Genomic DNA, 10,377 nt, shown 5'->3' on the forward strand with positions numbered 1-10,377 from the left:
AATCTTGGGCAGGTCCTGTCGCTTTTCTCAGGCAAGGAACAACCCTTTGGTCTCAGATGGCAGAGTCCAGTCCTGTCCTGGGAACTCATTAGAGCTCCAATCTCTCATCCAGTGTGGACCTTCTCCCTTCTCCAACCGGACCCAGGCTTGGAACCTGCCTGGGATGGGGAGGACCCAGTGACTTCTCTCTTGACTCTGCCAGATGTGGTTGGGGAGACGGCTTTGGGAGAAAGAGGCACAGTGTTCCATGGCAGCTATAATTGTCACCCTCCTCACGTCAGGGCCTCTGGGAGGAAGCTTCTGGATCATTCTCTCTGGGGACGCTTTTGCAGGCATCTTGGAGACCTTCTCGCTGATTCCTCTGATCACGGCTCCCTGGTACCAAGGATGCCTGAGCCTCCTGCTGGCCATGACTTATCACATCCTCTCTGTCTCCTGCCTAAATAGTGGTCCTCCAGGCTTCTCCTGCTGAGGCCTCCTTCCCGCGTTGGAAGCACTTTGGGTTAGAGATGGCCCAAGGCTGGCTTCTTCCCTGGAGTCCGCAGTTGCCCTTTCCCTCTGCCCTTAGCAGCCCGGCCCACATCCCATGCACCAGCCCGCCCCAGTTCCGCTGCCTCAGGCCCGTCTAGCCAAAGGCGCTAACTCACGTCACAGACCTTTATCAAACACCCTGCTGTGGGCCAGCCCTGGGTGCTGTGCACTCAGTGGACAAAGCAGACAAGAACCTCCCATCAGTGTTGTGGTGCCTAAACTCCCACAATCTCAAGCTCTCTGAGTGATCCCTTGTGGCCCCTCCAGCTGGACCGAGATAGAGGGAAGCCCCCCACCGCCAGAGGCCACAGTGGGCACTCAGAACAATGGCGACTCCCTCCCCAAAATCCTTTCTCTTGGCTTCTCCAGCCCCAGCATCTTGTTTAGGCTGGGATGGGCAACAGCAAATGCGGGGTGAACCATTTAACAGTGGGTCTCTTAGCATGACCTGCGCAGGTGGCCCAGAACTCTCTCCTCAAGGTGGCGTTTGATCTTGGCACCCACCATATTGTACCTGCCATTGGAGAATCTGGTAAAACTAAGTGACAGCACGAGGAGTCCCTTTAACACCCTGCCCCAGTCTCGATCACCTGGCCGCTCTCCTCCTGCCCCACAGCCCAGCCCTGGCTTAGGCCTTGGTCATTTCTCACTTGTGATGCTCCAGTGGCCTCCCAACTGGAAGGCTCTGTCCTTCCAATCTGTTCTCCGTGGTGTGGCAGGGCCAGCTCTCAACAGCATAAGGCAGTCATGTCATTCTTTCTACTCCAGTAGTTCTCACCCACGGGGCAATTTTGTCCCCTGCCCCCCAGGACTATTTGTCAATATCTGGAGACACTTTGGGTTGTCACAATTGCAGGGGGTATAGGGAGGTGCTACTGGCATCTCGTGGGTAGAGACCAGGGATGCTGCTAAATATCCTACAATGCACAGGACGGCTCCCACAACAGAGAATTATCCAGCCCAGAATGTGGGTGGTGCCGAGGCTGAGAAAGCTGCCCTAGCCCAGGGCTCCCCACAGCCTTCAGAACTGAGCCCAGCCTCCTGGGCGAGATGCTGGAGGCCTTCACGTCCTGGCCAAGCCTGCCTGCCACGCGGATCTCCCCAGCTTCACCCTCGCCACCCTGGACTCCTTGAATAACCCCGAGTTCCGTCCTCTGTGCCTTCGTCCACACAGGTTCCTCTGCCTGGGATGTCTTTCCCTCCTGTTGGCTTGGTGATCACCTACTTGTCCTTCAAGTCAAAGCCCAGCTATCTCTCCTCTGTGAGACTTGCCCTTAACCACACGCACCGAGCCAGGCAGGGGTTGGCACTTCCACAGACCTTTAGCATGACACTCACCTCCATATGGTTAGTCACTTACATGTTCCTCTCCTCTCTTAGTAATTGTGATACTCACAGTTATGGGAAGTGTACTCTGGGCCAGATGACTTGCCGACGTCGTCTTGCAACAGAGGGGTCAAGCTTGGTAGTAAGCGCACGTGGCTAGTAAGGGGGAAGCAATTCAGACCGAGTTTGGCTGTCTGCACAGCCAAAGAACTCTTCTCAGCCGCTGCCTCTCACACTGCTGGACTGCGTGGGCCTCAGGGCAGGAGGACTCAATCGTGGCCCCCTCTATTTCCCTGGTGACCAGGTGATACACAGAGGGAGCGATTCAGTAAAGCTGAAGTGAATGAGGACTGTGGACAGGACCAGTGTGTGCAGGGGGCAACAAAGGGGTGAAGAAGCGAGTGAGTCAATCAATGAATGAGCAAGTGAACGAGTGGATGCTAAGGTCGAGGCCCACGAATCCAGTCCAGCCCCATCACTTCCAGGCCGTACCCACTCAATCTGGTCTCCCAGGCCGTGCAGTCTTAGACTCCAGCCCCATGAGGCAGAAAAAGCCCACTTGGGAAGATGAACAAACACATGGAGAAGGCGAACGGATTAGTGGTTCCCAGAGGGGGAGGGGGTGGGGGGAGAATGAAAGAGGTAAAGAGGCACATGTGTATGGTGACGGATAAAAACCAGACTATTGGTGATAAACACGGTGCAGTCTATACAGAAACTGAAATGGAATAATGCACACCTGAAATCACACAATGTCATCAACTAATATGACCTCAAATAAATACATAAGAAAAAAAGAAAAGAAAAAGCCCACTTGCTCTTTGGTGATGGGTAACAAACAGGCATCCAGCAGGCAAGACCGCGGCCCGCTGGTCCCCAGCTCAGGGGCTGCATGCACAGTGTCTGTACCCTTGTCCTGGAGCCTTTCCTTACCTCCCAGCGCAGCCCGGAGGCCTCAGAGAGCCCCCCACCATCTCACCCACCCGGCAAGCTGATGACTGTGCTTTGCAAACAGGTGTAGACGAAGGCTCAGCCGCAGCAGGCATCACGCGCCAGAAATGCCAGTCTGCCCATCAGTATTTATTGAACACCTACTGTGTGCCAGGCGTTCTAGTGGACTCTTGGGAGGAATGGCTCTCCAGCTTCAGCCAGCATCAGAATCATCTGGCAGTCTCGTTAAACATGCAGATTCCTGGGCTCCCCTCAATTTCTTTTGAGAGCCTGACGATCTGGCTTTTTAATGAGCCCCTGAGTGACTGACAGACACCTTTTGGGAAACCCTGTACAGAGGGGTTAGCTGCTGTGGTTGCAGGGAGCGGCGGTGTACACCGTGGGGGCGGTCTCAGAACCAGCCCCAAAGCCAGCTCCCCTGACCTGCTCTCTGGGGGCCCAGTGGCATCCTGCCTTGCAGGGGCTGCTTGGGCAGCAGGACACCCTCCCTTTCCCCACCCGTTTTGGCCCACAGCCAGGGCAAGCCACCCTCTCTGTCATCCCACGGTCCTGCTTACCTCAGCTCCCTGAAGGCTCGGGGCCAGCCCCTTGATGACTCATGGCGTAAAATCACGAACAGGAAGCTACACTTGGTGTTAGCCACAGCCCTACAACTGCCTCCTTCATCTGTCCCTCCTACCTGCTCCCGCCTTCCCCAGGGCCACCTCTGGGGCTGAGCTGGGCGCTGGGGACGCTGGACCGAGAAATACTCACCAGCTCCCGTCCCCATCGCCTTCCAAAGAAGAGGAAGGCCGGGGAGTGGTCAGCCCTCAAAGAGGACCCTGGGCAATTTGGGGAAAGGGGCCAAGACAGCCTGCAGGGCCTCCTCCTCCCCAGCTCCACCCACAGCCTCCTCCCGGGGACCAACCCCCAACTCAGCCCCAAACCTGGAGAAGACCCGCAGTTTCTAAGCCCAGTAAGTGGGCCCAGCTAAGACTCAGGGGACCCCATTCTAGTCCCCTCCCCGTGTGACCTTGGGTCAGTATCCTCATCTATGACACCAAGGGGCTGGATTAGATCAGGGGAACAGACCAGTTTCATCCTAAGTGCCAACTCTGCTTGGTGGCTGCTATGGCTGTGTGTTGAGCAGGATTCTGAGCCTGCACTTGGGCTCTGAGACAAAGGATGCGTGACCAAATAGCCATGTGTGCCCTGGGTGTGGAGAGGGGCAGCCACAGCACAACCACCTGGCCTCTGCTATCCCTGGACTAGGACCAAGTGCCCCTCCTGTCCTCACGCTCCAGCATTCTGACTCTCCTGAGACGCGGGGAGATGGGGACGGAGCGGGGCTGGCCTTTAACAGCTCACAGTGGGTGGGCCTGCCCTGCACGACTGACTCCCTTGATCCCAGGCCGGGCCTCACCTGACGGGCATTGCTCCCTTTCATCCTACTGCAGACCATGCTGCTGCATCTTACACGCATCTGTCTTTCAACCTGACATTTTGTTTAGATTTTTTCTTTTAATTAAAAAAATTTTCAAAGCATAATATAAGAAACATGTATTCCCAGTACCCAGAATTGACCAAAGTTAACAACCAGGGCTGCCCTCATATGAGGTTATAACGACCTCATATCATAACCATTGACCCCTCCGGCCTCCTATGTCCTGGTCCCACCTCCGGACCTTTGCACTGCCAGTTCCCTGCCTGGATCATCCTTCTCCAGACACCTGCATGACTCACCCCAGTCCAGTCTCTGCTCAAACACCACCTCCTCCGCAAGGCTTCCCTGATCCCCTCCAGCTAACACAGCCGTGTTACTTTTCCTCACTGCAATTACTGTCATGTGTTTGTTTGTTTGAGGGACCTTGTCTGTTTTGTTCCCTTCTGGGTCCCAATCACCTAGAAAGCAGCACAGACATCAATTAGATATTTTTCTTAAAAAGTAGGTTCTCAGTAAATATTTGTTGAATTATTTTTTTGCTTCCAATTCTTTTATTTTATAATTAAAATTGAAGTCCTTCTTGACCTGCATCCCCCAGTTCTGGCCCTTTCTCTCTCTCTCCAAAGGCAGCATCACTGAGTCAGCCATGTTTCTCTCTAGTCCGTTCTCTGCCTTCACATACAAAGGAACAACGGAGAGCATTATTTTATATGCACGCTTCTGCATTTATAGAAACGGTAAAACACCAGGCACGCCGTTCTGCCCCTTGATATTTTCCCCGCCCCTCGGCTGTGTTTCTGGGAACTTTCCATGTTGATGAGTTCAGCCCTGGCTTATTCTTGCTGCAGCTGTGGGGCACTGGGCCGCCTGGCTGCTCCACACTTCGGGCACCTGCTGTCCTCGGTGGACTCAGGTGCTGGCACTTCTGCCCCCTTCCATGCTCCCACGCACGTGCTCGCCCCTGGCTCCTGAAGCACGGGACTGAGAGTTTCTCCGGGCCGTAAACCTAGAAAGTAGAACTGCCGGCTGGTGGGGTTTGCACATTTTCATTTTCACTAGGTCCTACCAAATTCCTCTCCCAAGGGGCTGTACCCATTTACACTCCCACCAGCGGCATGTGAGACTACGGGTGCCCACATGTGCGACGACTTTTGATCTTAGTGGGTTTCCTTTTCTAGCCTTTTATTATTTTCAAAGTGCTTTCAGTCCTCCCACCTCCTTTCAGCCTCACCATGGCCCCCATCAATATTCCTCCCGTTTGAAGGGTGAGCGTCCCCTCTCCCAAACTCCCAGCCCCCAATCTCCAGCCCCGTCACCCCCTACCCTCATTCCTCAGCCTCCTTCCACCCTCCCAACTGCCTCCCACCCACCCCACTCTCCAAACCCACCTCCCACGGTCTCTCCTTCAGACCTGGAGGAGCCAAGAAGCAGCTGGTCCCCACTTTCCAGTTCAAGACTCAAAGACAAGCAGTGGCTGCCTTCTTCCCGGCTCTCCTGAGACACAGCAGACTCTGGCCTCATTTTCCCCGTCTCCCGTTGTCCCCTCTAAGTTCTCCACCCCATTACAAATGGGGTCTCTGGCCTGGGGCACGAATACAATTCCCCTCCACCAGCCCCTCCTCCAATTTATTTGTAAGTCGTTCCTGGGTATTTTCTCAGTTCGCAGCTGCTGTGAATGGAATCTTTTTTTGCATAACTTCTCTCTCGCTCTCCTTGTTTTGGACCTCAGGTACAGTGGGTTCAGTGAATCATACTCCTCAGATCTGGCCCTGCAAGCCTCCTCTCTTGCTTTATTTTCCCCTCAATCTCTGCTCCCATTCCCCTCCCCCCATGAGCTCGATCCACGCATCCTTATAGAGCGCATGGCGGAGACTGTGGGTGTTTGAATTTCTCTGGAGCGCGATGCCACATCTCCGAGTGTTTGTGGACCTGTTTCACTAACACTGCCGGTTTCTCCAGGGCGGCCACACCAGCCTCGCTCCCTCTCACCAGCAGGGTCAGAGGGTTCCCATTTCCTCACTGGCTCCCCTAAACTCACCGTTGGCCAACATTCCGATTTTGGCCAACTTGTTGGGTGTGCAGTGGAACCCGCTGTTGTTTCATTTGCATTTCTCTGAAGATTCGTGGCACCTCTTCATTGCTGGTTAGTCATTTGGGTTTCCCCTTCTGTGAACTGCCTATTCATATCCTTTGACCATATTTCTATTATTTCCTGTCTTTTTCTTGTAGCTTTGCAATAATTCCTTGTATATTCTAGATATTAATCCCTCGTCATTTTTAGACATCGCAAACACTTCCCCCATTCTGTATCTGCCTGGTATCCTTGTTTATGGTGTCCTTTGCTGTTTAAAAAAAAAAAAATCCTTAATTTTAATGTAATCAAATCCATCAATTTTTTTGCCTTTTGCATCTTAGTCAAAAGGTCCTCCCCTACCTGTGGGATATAAAGATATTTTCCTATACTTTCTTTCATTGGCTTTATGATTTTACATCTCACATCTAGGTCTTTAATACAACCAGATTATAGGTGGTGTGTGAGGTCTAGAAACGCAGCTTCATTTTTCTCCACAGAATGAGCCAGTCTTTCCTACACTATGGGCCCAACAATCCACCCTCTCATCATTGATCAGCATCCCACGGGTCTATCGCTGAACGATCCCGTCTGTTCCATTGATCTTCTCGTTCCTAAGGCTAGTTCCACGTGGCTTTTATTAGTACCACTTGCTCTTCTTTTCCAAAATTGACTTAATTGCATATGGTTCTTTATTTTTCCATACACATTTCAGAATACACTTAAGTGCCCCAAATTCCAGCTGTGATTTTAATTGAGATTGTGCTGAATTGACAGGTGAATTTGGGGGAGAATAGACACGATTGCAGCATGCATCTTTTCTCATCCACGAACATGGTATACCCTTCATTTGTTCAGAGCTGCTTCTATGTCTTTTTAACAGTTTTAATTTTTCTCTGGGAATTTGGGTGTGACAGGGGTGAAAGGTGTCAGCCCCTCCCCCCCCCCAACTCACCACTTCTGCATGGGGGCTCCCATTGGATGTTTGCAATAACTCCAGGTGAGCTGAATGGCAGGAACTAATAGTCCTATTTTATAGGTGATTTTAAGGAGCTCATTCAAGTCCACACAGCCAGCAGAGTGTGGACACATAACACAGAGCCAATCTCTCTACAGGAAATCTCATTAAAATCTGGAAAGTCTGTTTCCTAAAGGATCTGCCAGACCCCAAGGCAGTGGCCTCTTGTGTTAAGTTGCACCACTCATCATCCAGAGGTTCCATTTCACAGATGGAGAACGTGGGGCTCTTTGTGTGCCCTGAACAGGAAGCTTCCTCCAGGGCTGGCCCTCAGGGAGAGGTGGAACCATCAGCTCCATCTCGTCCATCGCCAGTAGCCAATACCTACTCGGAGTCAGTGGCCTCAGCTCTTCAGACAAGCCCAGTTAGGAGGCAAAGGCCATACCTGTCCCATCTTCTTTGTGGCCTCTCCTAGGGAAAACACCCTTCCTGAACCTGCCCTCACCTCACCTTCCCCCAAGGCCTCCTCCAGAGGACCCCCCCAGAGGGGCCTCATATAGACCCCCACGCAGTTTGGGCATAAACAGTCGCACACTGAAATGTGATGCCTTCCTGCTCCTGATGCTCAGGCATCCTTCGTGGCTCTGCTCCAACCCCACCACCTTCTCGAAGCCCTCCAGGATCTCTCCAGCCCATAAAGTCTCTCACTCTCTCTACAGGCGGTCTGGCATTGGAGAATAAGCACTGGGTTGAGCTAAACCAGCTTCTTAAAGATATTTTTGGCTGTAAGACTCTTTTCAAATGGAATCTTAGATGGAGAGAGAACGTAGTTGTCTCAGATTGCCTGGGTCTGGATCCTAACACCGCCACTCATTGGCTGTTTGATCTTGGACAAGTCGCTACACCTCTCTGAGCCTCAGTTTCTTGATCTGTAGAATGGCAGTAAGAACTGTACCAGCCTCCCAAGGTTGTTGTGAGGAGTAACTGCGATGATACATGAGAAGCACCTGGCACATAGTAAGTACTCAATCATGATGACTATTAGGATGGAAACCCAGTTTGTAAGACAGATCCAAGGGGTGCCACTCTATCTAAAGGAGGCCAGGGAAGGCCTGCACCCCACTAACTTGGCTCACCCCTGAGTTACATCCTCAGAACTCTAAAATCCCATGGTCTGGATCAGTGGTCCAGACTCTGTAGAAGAATGCGCATAATGAAAAGTCTGAACTAGGAAAAGGCGCTGCCCTCATACAGCACAGACGCTGAGAAGGAGCAGGTCCTGTATGTACAATAACAGACCAGGAACGAAAAGCTGGAGTCGCCTGGAAGGTCGCTCGGAATCGCCAGAAGCAGCCCCCTCACTGGGGGCTCCATGGAGGGGAGGGTCCTGCTGACCGTCCCAGTCACCCATTTCTGCCAGCTCTCGTATTTGCAGGATGGAAATGATTTTCACAGTGTGAGGAGGGTTATGAACAAATGCCCGTAACAGTTGTAACCGTAAGTTGGGAGATTTTATTTTGTTAGTAAATCATGGAAGATAATTTTAAAAAATCATTTAGAAGAAAGGAAAGAAACCAAAATGTTTGAAGTGGTTATAATGGGTTATAATGGGATTATGCACGATTTTTATTATTTTCCTTATACTTTTTTCCTGATTTTATTAGTTGTTTTTTCCTTCAAAAATTACAGTTACCTATTTATAAACTTTTTTGTTTTAATTTTTAAAGCACCAGAAATCTGAGTTCTAGTCCTGATTCCCCGTGTGACCTCAGGCACATCGCTCTCCTCTCTGGGCCTCAGTTTCCCCATCTGTACTCCGAGAGCGAGGGACTGTGTGGGGCTCTGAGATCTGGGAGTCACCAATGCCTCGTGTCCATCAGCCCTTCCTGTGCAGCCTGCTTTCTCCAGGCCATGTCAGCATGCTGCCTCGCCCCTGGAGCCCACCAGCCCAGCTGACCTACAGCAACACGAACCAGCACATTGTTTTCTCATTAATGAGACCTCGGCTCAGAGCGGAGCAGCCTGGGAGTGAGGAGGGAGCGACAGGGTCTGGGGGGCAGCCCCCTGCCAGGATGGACAGGTGGTGTCTTGGGGCCCATTTCCCTGACATGATACCCGGCCCTCCCTTTGGGAAATGCTGCACAGGAAACCCGGCTCCCTGCTCATCGGCAAGGATCGCACAATGCCGAAGTCACTCATTTCATTTCCCCAGCAAGTTTTCCCTTCCCTGATTCAAAAAGAGGAAAAAGTTAGTAATTTTTCCCCTGGTACAATTTCCCGATCTTCACTCATTCAGATGTTTACCAATACATGTCTACCGGCCAGAGCTGGGCAAGGCTGGACAGGGGTGACTCAGCGTGGGACAGCCCCTGCGGGAGCTCAGGAGGTGCAGGCAGAGAAGTTGGAGGGTGGACAGAGCAATCCTGGGGACTTCTTCAAGTAGGTGGCAGTGACTGGGCCACCTCTAGTTTGTCCCCCAGATGAAGCCTGTCTACAGGTCCTCCCTCCCAGGGAACAGACCCCTTCACCCCCTCAGGCCTGTCCTGTCTGTCCTGCAGACACCACACATATTTATTGAGCACCTATTGTGTGCCAGGCAGAGTTCTTTTGCCTCTTTGCCCGCACTCTGTCAAGACCCTTCTCCAGCCATGTGCACAAACGAGGACCCAGAACCTTCAGCTCCTAAGAATGAACGGTGGAACTCAAGCACCAAGAAGGCATCAGCTTTGCCACCACCTACACCTGGATTCAAGTCCCAGCTCAGGTCACTTACGGGCATGTGGCCTGGATCTTGGACAAATCACTTCATCGGCTTGAGCTTCTATTTCCTCCTCTGTGGAATGGGGAGAAACCCTTCGCAGGGAAGCTGTAAGCATCAGAGTTTGGGAGTCCCTGGCACCTGGCACACAGTCAGTGCTCAATAAATGTAGACTCAGAACTTGATGGTGGCCATAACGTTCTGCCTCCCCAGAATGGAGCCTGGAGTCCAGGGGGAGGTTTCCCCGTGAAGTCCCTGAAGTGCTCGGCCTCCCTGTTCCCCTTCACACTCAAAGGAAACCCCCCGGGGGCCCCGATGCCCCTGCAGTTCCCCAATGCTCCTGACGCTGTTGCAACTTC

This window comes from Equus quagga, chromosome 5 (assembly GCF_021613505.1).
Source record: "Equus quagga isolate Etosha38 chromosome 5, UCLA_HA_Equagga_1.0, whole genome shotgun sequence".
Lineage (NCBI taxonomy): Eukaryota > Metazoa > Chordata > Mammalia > Perissodactyla > Equidae > Equus > Equus quagga.